Genomic DNA, 27,721 nt, shown 5'->3' on the forward strand with positions numbered 1-27,721 from the left:
AGTGCAGTGGGAAGCACTGAAGCTTATTTTTTTTTAAATTTTGTTTTATTTTTTTTAACAGCAGGTTCTTATTAGTTATCTATTTTATACATATTAGTGTATATATGTCAATGAGCACTGAAGCTTTTGAAGCTGCATGAGTAACATGTTCTGGTTTAAATTTTACAGATGACTCTCTTTGTGTAGAGCCTGGATTTCACAGGAGCAGGAGAGAGAAATTAGGGAGACAAGTTTGGTGGCTTCTGTGGTAGTTTAGGCAAAAGGAAATGGTGGTTTGGACTTAGGTTCTGCAAGCGGAGAGAGAGGAAAGGAGAAGGATTCTGGGCATATCTGGGAAGCAGAAGTGACTGGATACCAATGGACTGAATGTGTGGCTAACTCAGAGGGGGCCCAGTGAGATGGGAGAGAGGGGGAGGCACATATTTCGGAATTTTCTCTCAAAATAAATGGGAGTGGGGATAATATCTTGAAAACCCAAAACACCGTGTGTTTTCTCATATCTGTAATTTATACCAGTAAAATAGGTTCTTTGTTAAATGGATGAAATTGCAGTACATTTGGAATTACCTACCCATGTTTTACTTTAATTAACTATAAATCTTTAAGACATGTGAGATAAACCTCTTTCAGGTACAGTTTTCTTTTAGCTATAATTTTAAATACAACAATTGGGTATTGTATACTTTTTTGTTTTTGTGAATTTCTCTGCTTATAAAATGTCTAATTGCATCACTGGATAATATAATTAAGCTTAAAATAGTAATGGTTACAAAAAGATATTGCAAGTATATTTTAAGTTAGTATTTCCACAATTATAAATGCTCTGCAATTTCAAATGTATTATAATAATAACATTCAGTAATTTGGTTATAAAAATGAATTAAAATGAGCTTAAAAGACTTTAATGACAATGGAAAAAACAAATGCCTTCTCTACTTAAGCAAAGAAACTTGTAAATGCCTAATTCCAGTATCATCTATACTTATACTCAATTTGTGTCTGTATTAAAGCTAAATATATCTTAGAATTTTTTCTACTTTCAAAAACTGGTTTAAATTTTTGGGGAGTGATTAGATCTATCTAAATAGCAGAACAGGAAGCCATGTCCTAAATCCAAAGTTAATTAAAATATTAACTTAATAGAGGCAAAGCTGTGCCTCCCCTGGGAATTCTTTAATTGCTGCTGGGAACTTGATACTGTAACCTGTGCGTACCCCTGGCTGAGCTGAGCTTTGTTCAGCTTCCACATCTTTCACTCTTGCTACCTTCCCACCTAAACATCCAGTCCTCTGAGGTGAGGGAGAATGTCTTACTGATCACAACATCTCCGTGTCTGGCATGGTGTCTGGACCAAGGCTTTATCAAGGTGTTCAATTAATAGTCCTGAAAGAACTCAATTCGTTTGTGAGTATTCAGCTTTTTATTCTGAATAGCATGGACCCAGGTTTTCAAACCGTGGATTGTGACCCATTATTTGGTCATGAAACCAATTTAGTAAGTCTGATGAGAATTTACAAATAATTAAAGGAATAAAATATAATAGAAAAGAGAGCTTTGCATGTAAAAAGTTTCTCTTTTTTTGATGAAACTTTAAGGTTAAAAATATATGTGAATGTGTGCATTTGGTTGTGATGTAAAATATATTTCTCACTGTACATGGTTTTGCAGTGGAAAAAGTTGAAAAGTTGGTCTAGGTTTTGAAGTCAAAGAGGCTATTTTTTTTCAAAAGGATCCAAATTTATGAAAATTATGCCTAATAATAAGAGACAGAGAAAATGGGGGAAGTTGAGGCCATGTCGACTATTCAGCACACATAACGTAGAAATAAATAGATCCCATTTCATTTAACAAGTATATATTGTGCACTTACAAATGCTCTTGTTTAAGTACTGTGAGGAATACAAAAAGACATAATATAAAGTTCCTCTGCTCAAAGAGCATGGGAGCACCCAGCAAGAACTCTACGTATCCAGCTATAGCCTTGCAATCAGGAAAAGGTTATGGAAATTTTTTCCTCCTCTTTCCTGCAACTTATGGCCACCTATTTCCAAACTCCATAACTCAGGCTTTTAGTACAACAGTTAAAATTAATTATAAGTTAATCAGCATTTGTGGGTTAGCCTAGGAATCAAACTGTCATTTATTATTTGGTTCTCATGGACAACTGACTTCCAAATGAATTTTTAGTATAAAACCTGTTCCTAGGTTGGAGGATGCTTATACAAAAAAATTTTTTTTTGGTATCAGGGCTTGCTATATTAGAGCAGCAGTTGGCAGACTTTTTCTCTAAGGAGCCAGACAGTAAAGATTTTAGGCTTTGTGGCCTACATACAGTCTCTGTTGCAGCTACTCAACTCTGTTTTTGTAGTGTGAAAGCAGCCATAGATAATATGCAAATGATTTGTTGCAATAAAATTTTATTTATGGGTACTGAAATTTGAATTTTATATAATTATCATGAAATACTATTCTTTTGATTTTTTTAAACCATTTAAAAATGTGAAAACCATTTTTAGCTTGCAGGCTATGCAAAACCAGGCAGTGGATTTTGCCTGAGCCTTAAATTGCTGACTCCTATATTAAAAGCAACAAAATATTTTTTCCCCAAGAGATTTACTGTAATGGTTTTGTGCAGCCAAATCAACAAAATAAACATTAGATTGCAAACAAACTTCTTAAGCCCAGAAACTGTCTCATTTATTTTTTTTAAACCTCAAGTTTTCAAAAAAAAAGTCAAATATAAGTTTTAAAATGTACTGAGAGTTTGCATAAATGAATTATTTAAATAATATGGTAGGCTATCTGGTAGAATTTGCAAACATGTAAAACCTCTTTATACTTCCGGTGTAGGAGGGCACAGATTTTGAAAAAATCAAAAAGCCTACCTCTCACTTTACCATAGTAACTGTGTTTTACATTACAGTCATTATCAGGAAAAACAGATTTTAGGTCATCTGTCTCCTGGTTCCCATGTGGAGCTTCTTCCTTGACTGTCAAATTTGAAGATACAGGTTTTATTTTATGAAGAGAGCTGGCTGGTTTCTGTGTGTGTGTGTGTGTGTGTGTGTGTGTGTGTGTGTGTGTCTATGTGACTGGGAGGATTCAGGGGTCATGATTTTACTTGTATAAAATAATAATCAAATATCATCATCATTATCATTATCAAATAATATTACAAATCAAAATGGTCAAGATTTATTGAGTAACTATTGTGAGCCAAGAACTGTGTGACTGCCTCATAATACATCTCATTTAATCCTCACAATAATTTAAAGTAGGACATTGAGGGAAAAGGATAGTGACTGAATGATTTACTCAAGGTCACATGGATAGTGGGAATCCACATAAGACTGACTCCTAACCTTAATCATTCCCTGAGTCTGCTTATATGTGGCAACACTCTTTATTTTAGACCTGGAAACATTAAAATCCTTGTTTTGGAATGAGTAATCAGTCTTCTGTACACCATACGTGGAATTCTCAATTTACCTAACTTTATTAGCATTATATTTGATTAGGCTACATCTTCAAAACATTGATTTGCTCTAATCAGCGTTATTTTACATGGAGGAACTGAATTGGCCCCAAGCTATTTGGTTTTACATTTTCTATTGCCTAAATATTGATGGTTCCCCAAAACCTATCACTTTCACTGCATTCTTAATGGCATGTTTTTACTAATAAAGTTAAATGTTTTAAATTATTTTAGGGATCCAGTGTAGAAACTATCTTGAAGAATGGGTTGAATAATATTCATACCCGCAGCAGTTTATTATGGCTCAATAAGTGCAATATCTAATTCTATGTGATACTGTATTTAAAGGATTTAAAAATTCATTAAATATTTTCAATAAAAAAGTAATGTATCATGTAAACCATCACTAACTAGTTGATTGGTGCTTAACAAAGAACTATTCTAGTAATTATGTTTAAAATATATTAAAGACAGACATTATTCTAGAGAGTATTCAGAAAGTATTATAGTAGAAAGGAATTTATAGCTCTCATTTTTGCTAATTTATCCCAAACTGGGTAAAATATCTCCTCAGCAGCAGGACTATAATTTCAATTGTCGCAACTAGATAAAAAACAATTAAATCTAATCATTCACATGTGTGACTTGATCCATTTCCACTGGATTTCCGGAATGAGCTAATATGAACTGTAACGCTTTTTACATCAAAGTTTCAAGCTTTTTGATGCTATACATTTTGAAAGTAGCAAGAGGAAAATCATACTACAAAATCATTCAAAGTTGTCAGTACATATGAGTTTCCAGAACTTTACTAGGACATGCTCACATTTTTCATTAATTTCAGGTCAAGATTTATCTGCAATCAGTAAATAAAGGTTTACAGAAATGTAGTTCCATTGCCAAATGCCTTAGCTTCAAATGTGATTTTCTCCCAAAGTGATTTCTTTTAGATAGAACACAATTTCTTTCCGATCCTGAGGATATGGGCCTATGCTAATATGAAATGGTGTCTTAAGAAAGGTTATTATTATTTTTTTTTGCAGGGAGCAGTCACCCTTTGACCTCTTTTCAATATGTGACACAGCTGATTGTGCAACAACCATTAGCCTCACCCGAAATCCCTAGTTGGAGGTCAGGGCTCAGGTCAGGGACCATTACTCTTGGGTGTCAGAGGTAAACTTAATTAATAACTTTAAAAAATACATGGATGATATTTTATTCCCCTTAAGATGTATGAAAATGGCCTGCAGGATTTAATCCTGTAAAACGTTCAAAACAAGAATGGTTTAGTTGTTTGATATGCCCCATGACCTCTTTCTGAAATCATCAGCACTGCCCAGTGTGTCTGGCTTTTTCCCAGCCTGCTGTGCTGTCCAGTTATTGTTGTTGTTCTGCTTTTTTTGTTGAGGCACAGATTCCTTCTGTGCACCTTTTGGGCCCTCAAGGCACCCTCTGGTAAGCCATCGTCTTTTGAAGACAGGCCCTCCCCTGTCACACTGTTGCAGAACGGAGGAAGGCCACAGGGGTAGAGAGTTACAAAGAGAAGGGCTGGGACTCACAATTATGAAGAATAACGGTGGTTTCTATGGTGCCAATGGGCAGAGGGGGGAACTCTTCTTGTGAGCTGGTGCTGAAATGTTTAGCAATCATTTTCCGATGAGAATTGGCAGTTGCCTGCCAGGACGGGATGTTCTGTCAGCACAGGTGTCAAGGGAACGAGAGAGGATTCTGAAGAAAGTAATTGGCAAATCAGATAGGGCTGGGGAAAAAGAAAGGCACTGGGGAGGGTGAGAGGAAGAGGGCAAGGTGCTATCCAGCTTTAAAAGAAATTTTTAACCAACATTGTTTAAGAGGCTTTTAGAAAGCAGATCCCTCTTTCCCAGAGGCATCTGCCAACTGACAGTACAACAGGAAAAGAGACTACTTCCGAAAAGGCTTTAAAAAAATACTTTTAGAGGCTGTTAAAAAGACATACAATTACATTCTGCATAGACCTGTTTCAGCAGCAGTTTACTGCTCAGGCTGGGCTTCTTCCACTTAACAGTCTGCTGTTTTCCAATACGGCCACCGCACCACCCACTCTCCAGAGCCCTTCACCCAACAGAGGTGCTCAGCAGCACCTCTGTTTTCCGGCTGAGCTCCATACAGGATGGAGACGCCAACATCTAGTGTGTGGTCTGGAGATGTAGTTTTCATTTTAGCCCTTTCATCCTCGCTGTAAACTATACACTGCTTCACCTCTGAACGTCTGAGACTTGTATTGCTTGAGAGGCTTTCCAGTGGGTATATTGTAGCCTTCCTTCTGTGCTTTCATTGTTTGGGTTCTAATGTTCTTTCCCATCATCATCCAGCCAGTGAAGTAGCTTGCATCTGTGCTTTCAGATTTGAGAAAAATGCATTCAAAGAGTCCCCTACCAGTCCTTTTTGAGAATTTGCCTGGAGATGTAAAGTCCTCAGTGAAGGAAACAGGGGTTATATTTATCATTGTATCTGCTGTCATTAGCATATAAAAGGCAAGCCTTCAATACTTGCTGAAAATAAGAATGAATAAATGAATGAGTGAATTTGAATGAATGATGGCTATCAGAACAGGAGATGGGAATAGCAAAGGGAGGTGTTCAGGGGCACGTAGTTGGGCTAGAAAAATAAGCTGGTAGCCTTGAGTTTTAGAATTGTAACGCATTCCCCCCATTTTTTATATGCAAATTTTTTCTGGGGTGGGGCGCTGTTTTTCCTGAGAACAGAATTTTGGGGCAGCAAAGAGAGAAAGAAGGAGAACTGATTACAAGAAAGTGTTATCAAGTCGGCCACCACTTCATGGGATCATCCTAGAAATCCTATGAAACGCATCTCAGGACCATCTCTCCTGGGGAAGAAAGGGAGAAACACTTATCCATAGGCTTCAAGCCTTGATTTGTCAAAGATTCACCTCCTGAAACAAATCACCTGCATTTCTGGGTTGTACAGGGGTTAGCATGGAACAGGTTCCTGTGGTGTCTCACTTTGTGGTATCAACAGAGAAGCCCCAGGGCAGAAAGCAAGGTGTGCACTTGCAAAAAGTGGGTCAGAATATGCGTACAACTGGTTGTCATGGCAGTGGCTGGAATGAGACACAGGGGAAGTTAGGAGATCTGAAATGGTGCATGAGCGGTATCCGATGCAGTCCCCGAATACTAATATAACACGTGCAGCCACTCACTGTTTTTAGAAAAAAAAAGGTAAAACGCCTTAAATCTAAATTAATAATTTGAAAACTATTAGAATAAGTATTATGTTTAATAATGTAAATCGAGTGTATCGTTAGTAAAACCATATTATAGAGTTAGAGAAATAGAGAATTAGACGCAGCTGGGTTTGCGTCTGTGTGTCTTATTTTTGATGAATATATTGTCTTTAGGAGACTTTAAAACTGGAAACCTGCCAGGAGAGACCTGCTGGTCTGACGTTTTCTCCGCTCATGTTAGGGGAAGGACTGTGCAAAGGAATCAGCCTGGGCTTGGTGCAGAGCTATCGGGACTAGATTTCTGGGAAATCTAATGCCAGCTACAAAAGTGCCCCAACTGAGGAATTTAGGGATGAACCAGAGTCTCAGAGCAAAAGCATGTCGGTTAAAGTTCTACCAATGAGTGGTATATGTTCACATTAGTTTTCCACGGCCTACCACAGGGGACCTCAAACTTTTTGCTTTCATGTTAATCAAAATAATACTGAAAAAAAATCTACGTATTTCTTCCACTTTGTTAACAGTTAAAAATACTTCACTATAAGTTTAAGTTGTTGAAAATAATGTAATTTCTGGCCGATTGTAAATATTAACAGTAAAACAAACTATCAAATCACTCTAAAAATTTTCCAGTGGAATCTTACTAGCAGTTCAACAGCTACAATGCCTCATCTAAAAATATGTGCATGAGATCATTTTAACAGTCTGAAATTTTATACCATTCCTTCTGTTATGAGCTCCTTTCCATTCAACTTCCCCCACATATTTTAATCTAATGTAATTTTTATGCTTGAATGTCTATTGATCACATACACTTTGCAAAAATTATGTGTATGAATTGAAATTTGAAATAACATTTTTTTCTGCAAGTCTCTAAGTAATACTAATTTTATTCTGACTAGACTACTATTATTCTAATGACAAAGCAACTTACACTGCAAATTTTTATAGTTATATAATTATATTTATAAACATAAAAGTAAACTTTATACGATAAAGGCTAATTCTCATAGATCTAGCCCTATGGGACGGCAAGCATAAACCCTGCTGGCCTCAGTGTCAGGCCATCCAGACGTGTCCCCTGGGTGGCAGCCAGAAATCCGGGCTCCAGGTGAGGGTATAAGGCCGTGTCTGGGAGATACTGCCAGCTGTACAGAGGCGGAGGTCAAGTGCAGAGATGATGGCATGCGCTGGCCTTTGTTCCCTGAGAGCAGGGCCCTGGGCCCCCAGTTCTGGGCCAAATCTGAAACCTGCCCCTCAGCCCAAGTTCCAAGACAAACGAATGGGCCTCTTTCTTGGAACGGGTAGGGGGTTTCCCTGTGCTGTCCCCGCAGTGCCCACGGTGGCAGCTTGCCAAGAAGTGTCCCCAAGATCCAGGAACGTAAGCCCCTGTCACCAGAGGCGGGCAGTTAAGAGGTGTCCTCGGGCGGCAGCCTTGAAAGCCTGGGCACCAGGCGTGCGTGAAAGCTCCCACCCGGAGACAGGCGCGAGGAAGTGGGGAGGGGGAGCGAGGAAGGGGGAGGGGGCTGAGGAAGTGGGGAGGGGCGCGAGGAACGGGGGTGGGTGGAGGGGGGCGCGAGTGCGAAGGCGGGAGGACGGCGCCACGGCTGGGGCGCGGGCTGAGAGAGCTTAGAGGTGCAGCCTGCCAGCCTCCCTCTCAGGAGCTCCACAGCTGCCCTCAATGTATGTGTCAAATCAGAGGCCTGCTCTTCAGGCAGAAGCGAAGCCGCAAGTCAAGCAAGTGAAGGGCTCCCACACGGATGCCGGCGCCCCTCGTCTCCGCCTGCGCTGGGCCTGCGGCAGGTGAGTCCTGCCCCTGTGAGCCCCGTGAGAGCCGATTCTCTGATCCGTCAGGTGCGGGCGGTGGGGTTCAAACCCTTCGCTCCTCAGGGAGAAGCTGCGGGTTTGAGTTCCCTCCCGATTTGCCGCGCCAGGGGCGCTGCGGTGTAGGGCGGGATGGTGCCCTGACGTCTCCTACCTGTTTGCATGCGGGTCTTCTCTGGTAGGAGCTGCTCAGCCAGGTTTTGGGGTTTTCTCAGAGGAAGTAGTTCCGTCTGTGGCGGTCGGTTCCCTGTGTTCGTGGGAGGAGTGCGGTCGGGACCGTCTGGCGTCGCCATTTTGAACGAGAACCTTCTCATTGCCCTGATTGAGGTGTTTCTGGTGGTGGAGCTGGTGTGTCTGTTGCGTACGTGCATGTGTGCCTTCTCATGCCAGCGCCATGTGTTTCTGAGGCCAGAGTTGTGGTCTCTTGCTTTTTTCCTCCACTCGTTGCCACATGGGCAAGGGCAGCTGGCCGTCAGGTTAGAATAAGATCCCCAAGACAACGATGTGCTGAGCAGAATTCATATCTACAATTTTTACTTCATTTTGGCTGCAGTTAGTTCACACCTTTGCAAACCCAAACGCGGAGCCCAGCTCGGGTTGCAGATTTTCTGGGGAACGGTGCTGAAGAGGCTTTGAGGAAATTCTGAATTTAAGCCACATTTGGCACATTCACTGTGTCAGCCAAAACCCGTTTCAGTGAGTAGAAGTATGGGCATGTTGCCCTCAGTGGCACATTACGTTGGTGACATACAAAACGTGCATCATTTCAATTAGTGAAATTAAAAAAAAAACAAAAAAACAAAACTTGTAGCATGTTAAAAATACCCAGGACCCTCAAACTGATTGACTATTTGGAATAAGTCCCAACAATAGCAACAGAAACACCTCATGTTTTGGGGGTGCTTCCTGCATGCTTAGCATGATCTTAGTTACTCCTCACAACACCTTTCTGAAGTTGGAACTACCATTATCCTCATTTATAGGAGAAAAATGCCCTAAGAGAAACAACCAACAGGGTCATCTGCCCAGCTGGGAAGTATTTGTACCTACCAGTCAACTTGGGACTCCCTTTGTCATGCAAAGTAGGACAGTTTAAGAGCTCAGTGTCCCCTTTCCTCAAAATTTCACATGTAACTCATCTCCTAGTTAAATTTGAAGCTTTTATGGTCATGGCTCCTTAATTCTGCCCCTAAATTGATTGGCCAAAAAAAAGACGTTTTTATCATAGTTAAACAATTGCAGAGGTGAGTGAACTCACTGTGGCAAGGTCAGTTCTAAGGGAACACAAATAAGATGAGGAAAAAAATGTAAGATTTTAGACTTTATTACAGGGTGTTTCAGAACATCCTGTTGTGTGGCATACAGCACATCCACGTAAACGCATTTGTAAAAAAGCAACCCCAGAACCTCACTTTTGCCTTAAATTACCCAAATAGCAGGGGCAGCATTCTGTTGAGCTTTCATTTTTACATTTTGTAATTATTTCTCATACCGTTTTGACTTGGATTTAGATAAACATCTGCATTTCAGCTTAGTTGCCTTTCAAATAAAACCTAAAAGAAAAAAAAACATTCTTAAAGAAAGATTTGGGGTATTTTTAGTAAGGCAGAGAAAAGAAAATTGTTTTGTGATACTATTTTTAAACAACACTTTTTAAAGATTTCTTAAAGCTCCAGTGGTTAGGACAGTGCTAAAGGCAAAAATGTTGCTTAAGAAAACACTTCAGAAAATGCTAGAAAAGTTAAAGCCCAGACCAAGTCCCTTGAGAGCAAGGAGAGTGCTCACATGGCATGATGTCCTTTGACTCTCTTAAGGTTATTTTCTAAATGAGACTATGAGAACAAAATGAAATTATATTTCCCTTCCAGCTAGTTAATCCTCAATTCCCTAGATGAAAAAAATGTTTTCTTTTTGGACAGTGATGTATTTCTAGTCAGTAAATTCCCCAAACAAATACACCCAAAACCCACTTCATGCACAGAGTAAAATAAAAGATAGGAACAGAGGTCATTAAAATGGTTTAGTATCACTCTAGTTGCCATTTTGCAGGTACCCCTCGCTTGATGGAATGGGGGGGGTTGGTCTTATTATCTATTACCTCTAAAGCTATGGTTTATGAAACTGAATTCCATTGAATCCCTCACCTATGTAACAGATTTTCACTCAGAGTAATACTGATTCTCGGGCTAAATTGTAGTAGACAGGGTTTGTTAACTACCCAATGTCCATTTCTCATCTTCTTTCTTCCTGATAGAATCCCAGTTTTGTCTAGGTATCTTTCCTCCCCCAAACACATACACACATACCCTCACACATACACACAAATAAAATCAAGGGAAGCTGATCCCAAGAATAGATCTTTAGTCTAAAAAAGTCAATTAGCACATGGGATTTCCCAGCAATTAATAATATATTGAGTGGTCATATGTCCTGAACTGGCTCAGTCTGAGTGAAGGATACTACCCTTAATCCTAGATTGTGAGAGAGGTTTTTCTCTCTCTTCTGCTAGACAAAAATAAGGAAGGATGTAGTCCCAGTAGCCACTGGCAATCATCTTAATGTCTGAGGGAAATCATTGATTGAATGTCATTGATGCTGAAGATGGCAGGAGGGATAAACAGAAAGATCTAGAATTCTTGATCATTCCAGTCATCTATGGATCACTTGGAACCTGTGTTTCTATGGGATGTCTCTTTTGTAAAATATAATTGTATTTATTTCTTTCCAGTTTGAAATGGGATTTTTTTCTCACCCATAGCCCAAAGCATCCTAATACACAAGCTGAAAATACTTGGTGAGAAAGAGTAAGAAGTAATCAGATATTTAGGATGCTGAACATGAATTACTATAGCTTACTTTTGATTGCCTTTCCTCTGTTAGTAGGCGTACTTATTGGCTTCCTCTTTACCCCCAATAGCTTAATCACTCCGGAAAATCCTTTAATTCTCTACTTATCATTCTAAAGTTGGGGATGTGAAGTGTGAGAGAGGCTGCACCTACAATGTTTAGGTTACTTGTGTTAACGCAAGATGTTACTGATTGAAAGTGTTAACCAAAGGAATGGTGTAGAGGCAGAGAAGCAATGTTGGGACTCACTTTCCTAACTTTTCTGAACCCATAGTTCTACTCCCTTTCCTTGGAAGTTACAATTTCCCATAGTGGTGAGATATAAGAGACAAATTGTCAAGAATGTGCCATGGTACCTATTCTGCTCTAGGAAATCCACTTACGTAAAACAAACTAACTTCTATTGATTGGTAAGTTTAAAATTCTCCATGTACCTTTGACTTCAGGCTGATGGATATCACATTAAATAGAGGAAGTATAAAGAACATCATCCAAACCTCTCCCACTTCATCTCAAACCTTACAAAACATTTTGCATGCTCAGAGAGAGCTGGGCTGAACTGCATATTTCATTGCCAAATAATATTCATGAAGATCCCATTCCATGCACTGACTGTCACTTAAGGAATGAAACAGGACTACATAATCAGTTGAATTTAATTCAATCTATTTTGTGCAGTTGTGTTCAAGGTTATAACAAGGTATGTAGAATCAGGAATTAGACTTCCTATAGAACCTCAAGAAACATGTCCAGGGTAGGAATTCAGGGGAAAAATGATTTTGCTCATAAAACATGTACATAAGATTGTTTTGTAGATTCCATTTGATGTACTATTATGGGTGGATAATAAACCAAAACATAACCAAGGTTTATCATGCTAGCCTTCACACCAAAGAGAGAAAATATACACAGCTCTAGTTTTCAACCTGAACACATTAATAAAAGCTCTGAACAATTCTATGCCTTGGGGTGGAGTGACCAAAGAAATTGCAACTTTTAGATAAGAAAACATCCCAAATAAAAAATTCAAGTATTGTATTAGGAGACCCATCAGTGATGTGGTCTGTAACCCTATTTCAGACATTTGGCCACAGGCACCAAGGTCATCCTGGGGACATCACCCTTCTGTTGGGTATACCCCGTTGTTCTGGGCTGTCTAGGAGGGTGGCACTGACCTTTCTTGCTTGTTAAGTGTATTCCTGCAATATGTTCAAAGGAAATCAGGTTACAAGAAACAAAAACTAACATTCAACATGAATAATGTAAAAGCATATAAAGGTAGTCCACAATTTTATAATGAATATTCTCCATTTCTTCTTTCAACAAACATCATTTGTCAAAAACAGTGCTAGGCCTTAGTGATACATGTAAGACCCAGAGGCCTTGTTCTCTAGGCGCTTACAGTGTGATAGGTGAGACCTGAACAAGCTTGTAGATACTTTTGAAACAACGTGTTTACAGTTGCACTGAGGCTAAGTAGAGGCTATTATAAGATCATGCAGTGAAAAATCTAAGCTAGTCCAGGACATGTGAGTGGAAGTCAGGGAAAGTTTCCTAGACAAACAGATTCTTGCCCTTTTCCTTGAAGATCCAGTGCCATTTGGTCAGTGAAGATGAGTGGGGACACTGGAGGTAAGCAACCTGGACAGCTGTTCCAGTGTACACCAGCTGAATATTAATATTGGTACTGAGCTTGGGTGTCAACACATTAAAGTCTCGATTTAGCAATGGTAGACCTTAATCTATTTCATGACTGAAAGACTCAATCCTGACAGAATATCTATCTATTCATTGAATAAGTTTCTAAAATGGCAGTTTCTAGCAGTATTATTTAATACAGGCATACCTCCTTTTATTGCACCTCACTTTATTATACTTCCCAGTTACTGTTTTTGGCAAATTGAAGGTTTGTGGCAACCGTGCATTGGGCAAGTCTGTTGGTGCATTTTTCCAACAGCATTTGCTCACTTTGTGTCTCTTTGTCACATTTTGGTAATTCTCGCAATATTTCAAGCCCTTCGCCAGCAAAAAGATGACGACTTATTGAAGGCTCGGGTGATGGTTAGCATTTTTTAGCAATAAAGTTTTTTTTTTTTTGTGTGTGTGTGTTACGCGGGCCGCTCACTGATGTGGCCTCTCCTGTTGCAGAGCACAGGCTCCGGCCGCGCAGGCTCAGCGGCCTTGGCTCACAGGCCTAGCCGCTCCCTGACATGTGGGATCTTCCTGGACCGGGGCACGAACCCATGTCCCCTGCATCGGCAGGTGGACTCTCAACCACTGTGCCACCAGGGAGCCCAATAAAGCATTTTTAAATTAAGATATGTACATTTTTAAAGACATAATACTATCTCACACTTAATAGAGTACAGTATAGTGAAAGCATACTTTTTATGTGAACTGGGAAACCAGAAAATTCATGTGGCTTGCTTTATTGCAGTTGTCTGGAACCAAACCTACAATATCCAAGGTATGCCTGTATTAAATACATATTGTAACCAACTGGATGTCATGGTGTTATCTATGGCACCCAACACAATGTCTTATACTTAAGTGTTAATTAAATGGTTATTGAATTAAATTGAAATGCCATCACCTAAATCTTAAATTTCTTGTGTAAAATGATTTCTTGCTGAAAAGTATTTCTACTTTATATTGTACCACAAACTCACTGGGGGAACTGTAGGGATTAGTGAAAGAAACAACACGAAAGTATTCTGAGGCATGCTATTAAAAATAAAACTGTACTACGCTTTTGGTAGTGAAGAGGGATGTGGTGGTTCTTTCTAAACTGGGGCAGGAGGTCAAAAACCAAATCCTAACATGAATAGAGACCCTATAAATCATAATATACTGAAACTAAAGGCTAATTTCCATGTTCATGTAAGTTGCAGGTATGGGGAGAAGACAAATATAATCAACTCTGAATGTCCTATTCATTTTAGACAAAGCTGGCACTATTGATTGGCCTGTTATTACTAGAGCAAGCATTCCTTCACTTTGCTGTCTTCCTTCACTTTGTTTTCAAGTTCTGGCTTCATGCTTAGGAAGTCCATTACTATCCCAAGATTATAAATGTATATTCACCTAATTGTCAGTAAAGTTACAGTTTTATTTTGCACTCTTAATCTTTAGTTCTTATGGGATTTACCTTGTATAGAATATGAGGAAAGAATCTAACTATTTCCCTCAAAGTGCTAGTGTATGTTGTCTTATCACCCAGTGTCTCTCCAGCACTGGGCACAGGAGGGTCTCAATAAAATTATAAAATGAATAAATTAATGCATGCCGAGTCTGAACCTTCCAAAAACTCTTGCCAGGTTTCCCTTGGGATCAACAGTAAGTGATTGTAAGACTGACTCAAATTAAAGTGAAAAGCCTGGCCTAAAGCTAAAAGGCTTTTGTGAGGCTGATATCTGCTGCTTTGGGCTCTAATTAATTGATCTAACTTGTTGTGGGAATATACTGATGAATTCATTGAGGCATGAAAGGGAAAGATGTTAATTATATTTTTTGAGTCCTGAGAAAAATGTACACGTTATATATATTGCATATATATGTATGTGGATATATATATATATACGTGTGTGTGTGTGTGTGTGTGTGTGTATATATATATATATATATATATATATATATATAAATCTCTACACCTTTGACCTTATTTTTGGATTTGAGATACAAACATTTGAATCTATCCATCTATCTACCATCTATTTGGGTATATATACATACATATATATTAAGCATAAGAGGCCCTAGAATTTACTATTTAAGAGTATGGGCTATCAAGACTGCCAGGATTTAACTTTAGCTCTGACAAGTACTAGCTGTATGACACTGGGCAAGTTGCCTAAATGCTCTGTCTCCCAGTTTTGTCTTTAAAATTGGAAGATGGACAGGATTTACTTCAGAACATTGTTGTGAACATTAAATTCATGTAACCATTTAGAATAGAGCCGTCAGTGCCAAGTGTTAGCTTTTATTATTATTCTACTTGTCTTTCCCAATAATCTTTCTTATTTTTTCTCAAGTAACAGATTCAAAATATTTTAAAAAGAACATTTAGGATTATTTGAACGAGAGGTAAAAAAAAAAGTCACTTAGCAAAAAAAGCAACTGCTTTATCATAGAAAATATACAGTAGCACCCATGGATACTAAAACTGTAAAAGAAAAAAAATTCAGAAAGAACAATGTTTAGTTCAGGTTTGAATTCTGAAAAATAAAATACGTAAATTGAAAGTGTAAACTCAGAGGTAACATCGTGTTTCCAAACACAAATTAAGAATTAAAAAATCAGAATGGCAGACTTCTGCTAATCTGTTTAGGAAGGCATAAATTGTTAATCAGGCTCAAGGCAACATTGTTTAATACCAAGTTTAATAAAAATCTGCCTGGAGGAAGAAGAGGTCTGGTGGCCAATTTTGAAAGCTGAGTAGCTCTGTTTACATGCCTAGTCCCTCTAGCTCTCAGGACACCATTGATAGGGTTTCCTTTCAAACTGACTCCTTTTAAAAGAGTCAGAATTATTAAAAACTATAGCACAGGATAGAAAAGTTATATTTTTTCACTGGCGTGAATAAACTTGAAAAGGAAATAAATTGGAGAAATATTTATTTAAGAGAATCTTTTGCAGCTTGTATGAGAAGAATTTCACAGTAAGCATTTATTGAGCCTTCACTATATGCTTACATTCGCTAGTGATGCCTTCATCGTAAAACTGTGATCTTGAGATGGAAGAAGTGATATTTTAAAACCATTTTCTCCTTTCTTCCCAACCTGTATTTATTCATTCCACAAGGCATCTTATATTTGTATCATGTGGGCTCTCGCTGTACAGGGAATCAAGAAAATTTCCTGAAGTCTTGGCATTGTTTTTAGGAGCACTTGTCAATCAGGTGAAAACTAAATTGGAAAGTATTTGACAAGTGCAGTATCTTCTGAGGAGTCAGAGCCTTGTGGCTGCTTCTTTGGATTGTTGAGCCCAAATTTCACTTGCTTTAAAGTCTTTCTTGATAACATCATGGATATTATTGCCTATTTCTTAATTACAAAGCAGGGCAGGTTTGGCTCTTGTTTTCGTGATTGGTTTCTCTAAACAGCCATAATTATCATATGGAGAGAGAGGAAAAAATAAGCAATTTATAAATCTATTTTATTTTAGTGACAAATTGGGAGGCAGACATATGCTCTATTAATGTTCAGAACATCCAGGGTGCAAAGCAAACTTCTTGTTCTTTGGTGCACAATTAACCCAGTATAGGGTTTCAATAATTTCTCCCCTCTCTGTCCACTATATAAAAATCTTTCATTACATCACATTAAACTCAGTCGCTTGAGAGCATTTTACTCTTATGTAGCTTTCAACTTCATATTTTAAGTAAAGTAACTGTCCTAGTTAGCATTCTATTTGGTGAAAAAGTGGTTATTCACATGATTACTAGATATCTAGCAGTGTCCTTCCCTCTACTGGGTCATCTCTTAAACTTAACTGCGTTGTTTTTTTAGAACACAAAGTACACACACGTTTAAATTCAACGAGGGGGGGGGGAGTTAAAACGTAAACCATGGTGCTATTTGTAAAGATATTTTGGAATGTGGCATCTGAGAATTAAAAGCACGTTGAGGAAGAAAGGGGGGAAATATCGTGACACAAAATTTTAAAATATGGGACCTGTATTTGGCATGCCTGCACTTATTTCAAAGGCAGTTTACCTGCAGGTAAATACATGTTCCTTGCATGCAAAAATTATTGCAGAGCTGGTACTTTCTGGATCTGGAGGTTTGGGACCACCTCCTCTTGACGACAGTTACCAGTAAATGACCCCTTCATTCTGCTGTCTTAATAAGGACCTGCCCCAAACATTTCTCTTTTGATAAAAAGGGATATGAGTCAGAAAGAGAGTAAAACTGTGGCACTGACCTTTATCACAAGGCCTTCCTCACAGAATTTAATTCTTTATGAAACACTGACAAAGCCCCAACTAGATACTTTTGTACAAGTAATTTACTAGCGAATAATTGCTGGAAGATATAGTAGCTCTACTTGATTCAAATTAGGCTCAGCAGTAATATACCAGTCTTGGTGAATTTTATCATTTTACATTGGTGATGACTTTGTTTGACCACACGGTTTTGATCAGTGTTAGATTGGAACCTGTTGCTAAGAAGAGATTAGACTATTTTAGTTGAATGTGAAATTGAGCAGTGCCAAACATTTTATAAAATGGATGATAGTAGATTAATAAAACTCTTTTTTTTAATCCTGCAAAGGGGGTTTAAGCTTTGCAGCTCAAAATATGATAAGCTCATTTTCATGACTGAAATCTGTACTATAAGCTAGAAGGCAATTGCTTTGTGATGTAACAATGCATACCTTAAAATACAAATTGACACCTTAGAAAATTTGTGTTTATTCACAGTTATATGTAGTTCACTTTTAGGAAAAAAGATACCCCTTTAATAATGTGTACAGTTAAATTGAGCTGGATTTTTAAAAAAATTAGATATAAATGTAAAAGTTCTTGTTTTCTACTGAATAATCCACTATGTAATCAAGTAGGCGAATTCATTGCTGATCACACATTCTGGCCATGATTTTGGCAAAGCACAATTTTGGAGGACCTATTAATATAGTCAAAGGTTGTATTAGTATTCCAAATGTTATTATTAATCTCTATAAAGCTTAATTAATGGATCAAAAGATAACTTTTGTTTGAATGACTTCATATTTTGGGCCATCTATTTGGCTTATCATTGTAATTCCCCTTTAGTTTTTATTCATCCAAACAAGTAAAAGACTAAGTCAGTCATTTTACAACATTATGTTATTCATTATCTAACCCAGTGGTCTTCAGACTTTTGGATTTCATGGAACATTAACAGTTATTTTTTTAAGGGGGGGAGGGTTGACATTGGGTTGCTTGCAGATTTTAATTTTGTCAAGGGAAAAAAACAATATAATTTATCCATACACTTTCGTGAAAAAACTGCCATTGTAACTCCAAAGAAGTGGGAAGGTCACTGAGTCCTTAAATTGAATAAATTGAGAGTTATGAAAAACATAATAAATAGGTTGTCATCATGTTTCATATCTGATCACTGACCAATAAACTTTTTCTTTTTTGGGCAAAGATGCACACTTGACTTTGGATAGCCTGAGGAATTACTGATTTAGATAAAGTTCACTCAAAATTACCATCAAGCCATTACAAATTAAACAAAAACCTACATTCTTATCATGTGCCCCAAGTAGTGGTCAAAATTTTGAGGGAAAATTTTAGTTCTTCTTTGCAATAGGAGCTTTACAAAAGGGTACGAACACATAAAATTCCTAAGGATGTCTAAATCCTTCTTTTCTCCATAAGTTTCCATGCCTGCTCCTTCATAGCATATTTTTAAATAACAGTATTATAGATTTAAATTTCCTCTTTCAATTTTTAATGCCGGAATTGAGTGGAGATGATAAAAGGTCATAATACTCCAAACTAGAAGTCAAGTTACAGAAGAGATAAAGAACAAAATGAATTTAGTTTATCCATGGACAAGTCACTTCATCTCTCTGGTCATCAGGTATCTCAAATGTAAATGAGGGGCGTTGGGTAAAGTCATCTCTAAGCTCCTTTCTGTGTCTCACATTCTCTGATTATATTTCTAATTGTCCAACTGTCCATGAAGGCTGGAGTAACTACACGACTTTTTGAATGGTGGTAATAGAAAGAATAGAGTTTAATGAAAATGGCTTACCACTGTCAACCATATATAGTATTATTGTATTGTTAAGAGGATGTCTTTCTTCCTTTCTCCTTCCTGCTTCCCCCCCCCGCCCCCCATCCCTTTTCTTGTAAAATTTTACTTGGTAAAGACATGATTCCGAACAAACACTGAACTGTGGTGGGAATGAAATAACAAAACTGTGGTCATAAAAGAAGAAAATAACTATTTTTACCCACCAAAAAAAGGAAGGAAATAAATACAGTCTTATTCAACTCTACCTACAGTCCCCAGAGATATGCATATAGTGAGCTTGTCAATGCACTAAGAAAGGACTGAGGCCCTCAGGGGGTGCAGTGAGGTTGCGAAGCCCCCTGTCAATGAAATAAATAGTTATCGTGTTTAGCGACCTTCCTGAAGTATCCCCTCCAACTTGAGGCCCTCTCTGAAGGCAAGAGAAGATAATTTATTCTCTTATAAAAAGTACCATTATTATGCTCATAAAAATGGCCCACACAATCCTTTTTACTACAATTATAAACTCTAATCCATGCTTCCAAGTGGTTTTTAAAAAATGAATAACCTACAGACATTTTCCTCAGCCTTAAAAATCTGCTTTGCTCTGCTCAGAATAATCAAATCATTCCCATGCTCTCTGCTGCTTTGTATTTCTCAGAGTCACACTTTTACTTCTAAGATACCACAAGTGTTTGTTAACAGCACATTCATTAAGTGCTTGGCTCAAACAAATTTCCTAGAAATTCAAACCAAAAAAGGGCTTAAAAGGATACAAGTATAACATTTTCCTTTTGACTTACTGTATAATTATTAACATACAGAATGCATGTAAAATACTTAGAACAGTGTGTGACATGTAGAAAAGCTCAGTAAAGGTTTATTATCATTTACTTTATAATTATCATCATCATTATTTGGATGTATAAAAATTCTGAGCTTACTGGTATTTTTTTTAATCTTGGCTGAAAAAAAATATATATATATTTTTCACATACACATTTGAAAATATATTTGCCATATTTGTTATCAGTCATGTATGGGGTAGGGGTGTGCTGTCCTGCTAGTTCAGTCTTTCTTCATGCTATACCACATATAGAATCCAAATGAATGACTTATATTTGGTCTTTATCACTTTTGTGTACTTTGGATTGCAGGTGTCAGAAGGACACACAGTATGTCTATTTAGCTTGCAGGACAATAAAGATAATAGAAGGAAAGGAGTCGATATTCTTCAAAGCACTAAGAAAACCTTTCTTTGATTCTGCTGGGATTTCAGACCACTTTTTAAAAATGTACTCTGCTTATTTTATGATCCATGCAGGATCATTTCCTTTAGATGGTGATTTTTTTTTTTTTTTTTGCGGTACGCGGGCCTCTCACTGTTGTGGCCTCTCTCGTTGCGGAGCACAGGTTCCAGATGCGCAGGCTCAGCGGCCATGGCTCACCGGCCTAGCTGCTCCGCGGCATGTGGGATCTTCCCAGACCGGGGCACGAACCCGTGTCCCCTGCATCGGCAGACGGACTCTCAACCACTGAGCCACCAGGGAAGCCCTAGATGGTGATTTTTTAAAGGATAGCTTTCAAATTTGCATTCCATGGTAGAGAAGCATAGTATTTATAAACATGTTAATGATGTAATCATGTTTATAAAGTTGTATTTAATAGTAGCAATATTTGTAAAATGGAAAATGCACCCTGTATAAAAATGGCAATTTAAATTCTATTCCTATATTTGTATGTTTTCCTCTTATGTAAAAATTCACCTCCTCATCTCCTTTCATTTTACTTAACTGGGACACCTCCTCAATTTAATTTTTCTTGCTGTTTTCCATTCCTATCATTTATTAGGTCTCCTGAACATCTTTTGGGCAGATCTACCAAATTAGGGAATTATAGAAGGAGAAAAACACAGTGCTTTTTCAAGTGATGAAATATGAAGATAAATTATACCCTGTGGTGTGGCTAGCTTTATGTTCCTCATCTTCTACCTGAGTTGTTCTCTTCCACAATATAGCACTGAATATGGTAGGAAAAGCTTGGGACCCATGTTGCCCATTTATACTGCACATCAAATTTAATAGTAACATTCTGGCTTTAATTAAACTCTTCCTCTTATAAATCACAGCAAGGTGATCTGATTAATAGAGGAAATGAGCACCCAACAGTTTTAGTGTAACGATATTAAACGGATGAAACAAGGTAAAATAACCTCTAATAATCTGTGAGGATGGGGACACAGAACCCTCTGCATATGCGTCCACTGCATGTGTGCTCACAGCATTCATTCTTCAGTTAGTTTTCTTTGTTGGAAGAGTTAAAAATTTCCTGGATAGTTCAGTCTTGAACAGCTAGAATACAGACTGTATCTGGTCCCCTCTGACCCAATCATTTTGGCTTAAAGAGCTTTCCTCCATTTACATCTGTAGTAAATGAAGGTGCACCACCTTTTTGAAGGATTATTTATACTTTTCCCCTCTTACCTTCTCTCTCTACTTTGTGAGTGATGGGGTTATAAAGGCTATCTACTTTTGGCTGTATACCTTAATTAGGGAAAACCTGAGGTTTCTCATCTGATTGCTTTGAAAAGGGGAGCATTCCTTAGGAATAGGAACTTTTAAAAATGTAGTCCGGTTTAATCTTCATAAGAGGAAAGCTCAAACAAAAATATTGTTTAGATCTAGGAAACTCTCTCAAACTCTCATCTGTGTTCAAAATAAAACAAAAAATCCTAATGGAGAGAAAAAAAGAAAAGAATGAAGAGAAAACAAAAACCAACCCAAACCCTACATTTCTTTATTTCTTCTCTACACAGTGTCACAACCAGGTGCTCTGTGTGTAGGTGAATTTTAATTTTCTTCTTTCAGCAATTTCACTATTAGCATGATGTTCTTGAGTCTTTGTATTTAGAATCATTATTCAGAAAAAAATTTAAACCAGAGAAGGTTTGAATATCTACGTTTTCACCTTTTTGTGAAGCAAATAAGGTAAGCTCAGTAGACGCTAGCTAGGCTGAAACACTATTAAAAAATGCAATTCAGGCTGAGTTACTGCTCGTTATTTTTATAAGCAAGACCCTAATTCTGATCGACCCCAAAGAATGGGCTGCTGTGACTAAGCTAGCAGCAGAAGCAACTGGCTTCTGCCGGATGTTATCTCATTTGGAACACATTTCAAACTTTAGAACAGATTTTTAAATTGGGAGTTGAAACCTGCAGACTGTCAGCAGAAAAGGCTGATTCACCACTGTAGAACTTATCTTACTATGAGTTCCAGGCAGAGTTTTTTTAAGGACTAGGTTACCTAAAATGTGTTGTGATACATCAAAGAGAGAAATAAAAAAACACTTCCTGGAATAAGAGTGACACATGCATCTGAGCATCTTTTGGACTTTTAATATATGTTTATTTGAATGTGGACTTCTTTAAAATAGAAACCTCTAGTTCAGTATAACTTGTGGATGTTCATGGATCTCTGAAAGGTTAATTAATTTTTTTCTGCAAATATTGCTTCATATATTTGCATGAGCCCCCATGGTGGGGGTTCTTCATGTGGAGCTTTTTGAGCCATTATTATTATTGGGTAAACTGGAGTGAAAGAAGTACAGTCTTGGCAAGGTTAAAAATAAGGAATGTCTTATATTGATAGTGAAGGGGAAGCTGTTATGTGCGTATTATTTTAAATAACAAAATCCATGATGCAACTGAACTGCAGGGAGAAATGCATGGTGTGACCCACTAGAGGTCCCTTCCAACTAAAAAAAGTTTACTTCGTTCAGAAGATTTAGCCTCTGTAAATTGGCATTCATGACTGCAAAGCGAGTAAGGGCCAGAAGGGGGGACTGCACATTTTACTTCCTTAGGGAGAAACATGGTTTCATTCAGATTATTTGTCACATTTTATCTCTTTTTTTTTTAATCCTTATGTGGCACAATCACTCAATTAGCTCTAGTTAGATATTCAGAACCTGTTGTTCCAAGTTACTGATACATTTGTAAAAAGGAAGTGTCATTTGATGTCCTGGTACTGTAGTTGTGCTTTCTAGAGATATTAGCTGTTTCAAGTATCTTAGAGCAATATTTTGCAAGATAGATTTTTGCTTAAAAAGGAAGAGTGCCTCAGATTAAGTTTTTACTTGCCAAGCTGATGGAAGTGGTGGGTGGAGGAGGTATTATACACATTTTCTGATAGCAGGCAACTTGGTAGAAAATGATTATGTTTCTATATATTATCTTTGCAGAGTTAGCATTAAGAAATGTAATTGCAATAAATTGATGTAAAAGCCAGATAGTAAAGGGACTAAAAGTTCCTACAGAGACACCAGTCAGTCACTTATAATGGTAGCAAAAGATAATTGTAGACAAGTACAGAAGAACTAACCATTGCTATTTTCCTTCAGAAATGTATTGCTGCTTCTCATGTTTTTCTGAAGACATAGGTTACTTCCTCTGCTTCTAAAGTATGCCATGAACCATCAAACCAGGTAGAAAAAGATCTGCCTTTTATTTCCCCCCAATACCTTTATAATTAGAACACACCAAAGAGCAAAAGGGGGTGAGATACAATCCTGTGTGATTGCATTTTCCAGTAAATTGTTAGATTTCTTTTAAGTTTCTGAGCTCTGCATTGAAAATCTGGCCTCTGGCATAAACTTTGCCCTCCTCCTGCTTGATCATATCCCCTTTCTTCACACAGCTTGTTTTCTGGCTCTCTAAAAAAACAGCCAGCACAGAGCCATGCAAGTGCTGATACACAAAGGATGATGCTCAAGCCAAACTGGAAGAGATTTTTTTCTCCTAAAGTAAAATACCAAAGGTTTTCCTTTTCAGGGACAGGCATCAGCAAGAAAAGAAAGGAAATAAGCAATACTTGGTCACCGTTTGTATAAGCTTATTTGTTCTTCATTCTTAGAAGAGTTGTGCATTAGCAAGGTATATCCCTGTGTTCCTTTTCCCACACAGGGAGGATTTTGCACCCCCTGGATTATAACCACTCAGAAAGCCCATATTTTGCATGTGCACCCCTCCAAAGCAGTCAGACATGTACACATTAGCCACTCTAGCAACATTTTTTGCAGGAAAAAACCTCTTCTTTCCTACATTATGTGCTTCAGTAAGTGAAAATGAATATTGGCTGAGACACGGGATGATACACCTCCATAGTGTGAATATCATAATTAAAATGTCTTTACAAAAAAAAAATGAGAGTGAGAGAGAAATGTGTGGCTATTCCAGATGATTAAACTTCTTGGTACTTGGATGTTCTCTGTAGTTCACTCAGGTGAACAGCCCCTTGCACTAACAAGGACCTGCATATAACTTCCCATAAAATACAGATTTTATTGCAGCAGTGACAACACTTCTCAGTACGACGCTGACCTTTCCAGCATCTCCCGTCTTGAGATCCCCGATAACTCTGGGCATAAGAATAACTACAGAAGTAATCCCAGCTCTGCAATACACAACATAGCAACGTTCCCTCTTATTAAATTCCGTAATTAACGCATCGGGGGCTCCACTTTTCCTGCATCGGACACTTAAAACCAGGCACACTTGGTTTGTTCTCCAACCAGTCCGGGGGAGGCGTTATCTCCCAGATTTGTGCCTGGCCAGCCTTGGAAGAGCACGAGCGAGCTCCGTCTTCCGTATGACTTTTCCCTGGACGGTGTGCTCCATTTTCAGAGTCCAACGTTTGACTTTCCTTGCAACCTAAGCATTTCTGCCCTATGTGAGCCGGCAGGCGTTGCCCCCAACGTGCGAGCTAATAGTTTTTTTAAAGCTTCTTCTCCGAGACAAATCATCTCTTTAGCCTAAGTTTTCCTTATTGGGAGCATTCGGGAGTTCTCAAGCTACCTAATTTTCTGCTTTAGCCCACAAACCAAGAGATGTAACTCGGCCAAAGCAGTCCCTGCACAGACCCTTGTAATGTGGGCAGGTGGGAATAAATCAAGCCCCAAACGGCTCCGCGGGTCCTGCACGCACCAGCGCCCTTGGTAATTGACCAGCCAACTTTGCAAATGCCGGAGCTCCCTTGGCAGCCTCTGCCGGCGGAGAGAAAGACAGTGGGTTCTTCCCGGAGGCCCCGTCACATATGCCCCCACCAAGCCCCGCCGCGGTCTTACCAGAAGGCGGAGGAGTGGCGCCGAAGCTCCGCGGGAACCGGCGTCCGTTCTGGGCAGCGGCAGCAGCGCCGCCCGCGCAGCCGGACCCGAGCGCCCGCCCCGACCCGGGCTCGCAGGCTGAACATCCCTCCCAACTCCAGCGTGCGGCACCCAGCGGGCGGAGATGGCTCTCTTTCTGATTGGCTTCCATCAACGCTACAGAATTAAAAAAAGAAAAGGCATGCACCATCGCCAACTGAGACCGAACCCACCTCTGCTCGCCTTCCTGCGCCCGGGGAGACACTGCGACCCGCCCAGGCTGCTCCTGCCTCCGCCGGCGCTGCGGTCGCCCGCTCAGCGGTTCTTGCTGTCACGGCTGAAACTGCAGCTCTCGGGACGGGAAGGTTACGGGCTCCAGAGAGCTGGCTCTTGTGGGCACACACTGATTTGCAAGTGAATGAAGTGGGAGGGAGCAAAGAGAGGAGGACTTTGTTAGAGAGGCCCAGTGCCTGCCCCCGCCCGCCCCCTCCCCTTGACAGAATGACTCCTGTGTTTGAAGTCCTGAGCAATTCGCTCCCTGTAACACTCCCTCTGCCCCAGGCTTTCCTTTCTTTTCCTTTCTGATTTTTTGGAGGGTTAAGACATACTCAGAACTTGCATGACTTCATCTGTTCCCTCCTTTATACTATCAGAATGCACCTTGTGCTATTATCAGCAACGGTTGGATATTCTTTTTTTTTTTTTTAACCGACCGAGCAATTACAATTCCCAGGGACACCAGTACCTCGTTGCGCTATCAGTTGGTCAGCTCCGTGTTACAGCACGCATAACATGCACACACATAAAACAAACCCGGTCTCCTGAGATAACAATACTGACGGCTTTTCTTTACAACATAAACAGGCGTTTTCCAGACGCAACTAGGCACAGAATCAGACGCGTCTTTTCTTCTCTCCTTCCAGGAAGACACGTTTTTCACATAGTCCTATGAGTAACCCCAGGATGTTGGAGAATGAAGCCATGCTTCCCTGGGCTTGCAGAAACATTCAAATCCCAAACCCTTCAGGCTCACCACTGACTTACGGCTGATTCCATCTTTCTGAATCAGTTAATACAAGAACGCAAAAGACTTGCAGAAGAGTGTATAATGATATTCAGGTCTGCTTAACAGTTTAAGATGAAAGTTCCTGAAGTAGGATAATCCCCAAATTAAACTGTTTGGTACACATAGCAGTTTGCATAGCTATATTTACAGTGACCAAAAAGTAATTTCTAATATGAGGGAACTAAGCTGCAAAAATCTTAAGCATGTCCAAGTATTATTAAGTGAGTGTAATTGTTTTCTATATAGAAGATACAGACATGATGGAGCCAGGCACTGTTAGATTAGGAAAATTAAATCTAATTACCACGGTGATTGCACCCCGGGTCAGTAGCATCCCAAACCAGCTGTTAGTGTATGCTGTAAGTTGTGGGGAGATTTCATTGCATGGTGCACTAAAAAAAATCCAGGCTGCTTTGGCTTCTGAGTGGTTAAACAGGTTGGAGGTTGGTCTCCTTCCCAACTGAGCTCTTACTAGAAAATCTTTTGTTTCTCCAATAGAAGTTCAGGCATTTAAATAAAGCCAAAATCAAAGTATTTCCTCTAGGCAGTCACTGCTTCAAAGATGTGTGCATGGAATGGTTTTAGCACAGATGTTCCACACATGGAAGATGGAAAGACTTTGAATTTCTCTCTTGAAAAGATCTTCCTTTAATGAAGAACTTCCACCAACTTACAAAAAGAGGCTGAACATTTTGTCTTCATACAGCTATTCAGACTCTTGTGGAGGAAGGATAGGCGAGAAGAAAGCTGCTTCCATTCCTCAGACTATGAATTCTTATACATTTAATTGGAAATACTAGCTCCTTATGTTTGTATAGTCCTTTACTGCTTACAAAGTACTTTCACAGACTATTTTATTGAAATCTTCTTTCAACAAGTGGTCCGATTTTTCCCTATTAGGACAAAAGAAGCAGATTGTTGATGAGATTGCATAGGTTAACATGTCCAAGGCAATAAAAACTGGTAAGCAGAAGAGTCAGAAATATTACTGGTAAAACTGTGGCTATATGTGTGTATATATGTGTGTGTATATGTATATATATATATGCCAATAAAAATAAGCCACATTTTAAGACTGCCTTTTGCAGAAAGATATGCAGAATAACTGATTTTTATGGTAAAAGTGGGATAATAGTGAAGTTGATGTTCCTCCTGTTGAACAAGTTTGTATCTCGCAAAGCAAATCTCTAATTGTTTGCAATATACTATTCTTCCAACCCCTCTAAGCTACATATCAAATGTGGTTAAAACAACTACTTTTTATTAAGAATGGATAAACGGGGCTTCCCTGGTGGTGCAGTGGTTGAGTCCGCCTGCCGATGCAGGGGACACGGGTTCGTGCCCCGGTCCGGGAAGATCTCACATGCCGGGGAGCGGCTGGGCCCATGAGCCATGGCCGCTGAGCTTGCGCGTCCGGAGC

This window comes from Mesoplodon mirus, assembly GCF_964341445.2.
Source record: "Mesoplodon mirus genome assembly, chromosome: 5".
Classification (NCBI taxonomy): Eukaryota; Metazoa; Chordata; class Mammalia; order Artiodactyla; family Ziphiidae; genus Mesoplodon; species Mesoplodon mirus.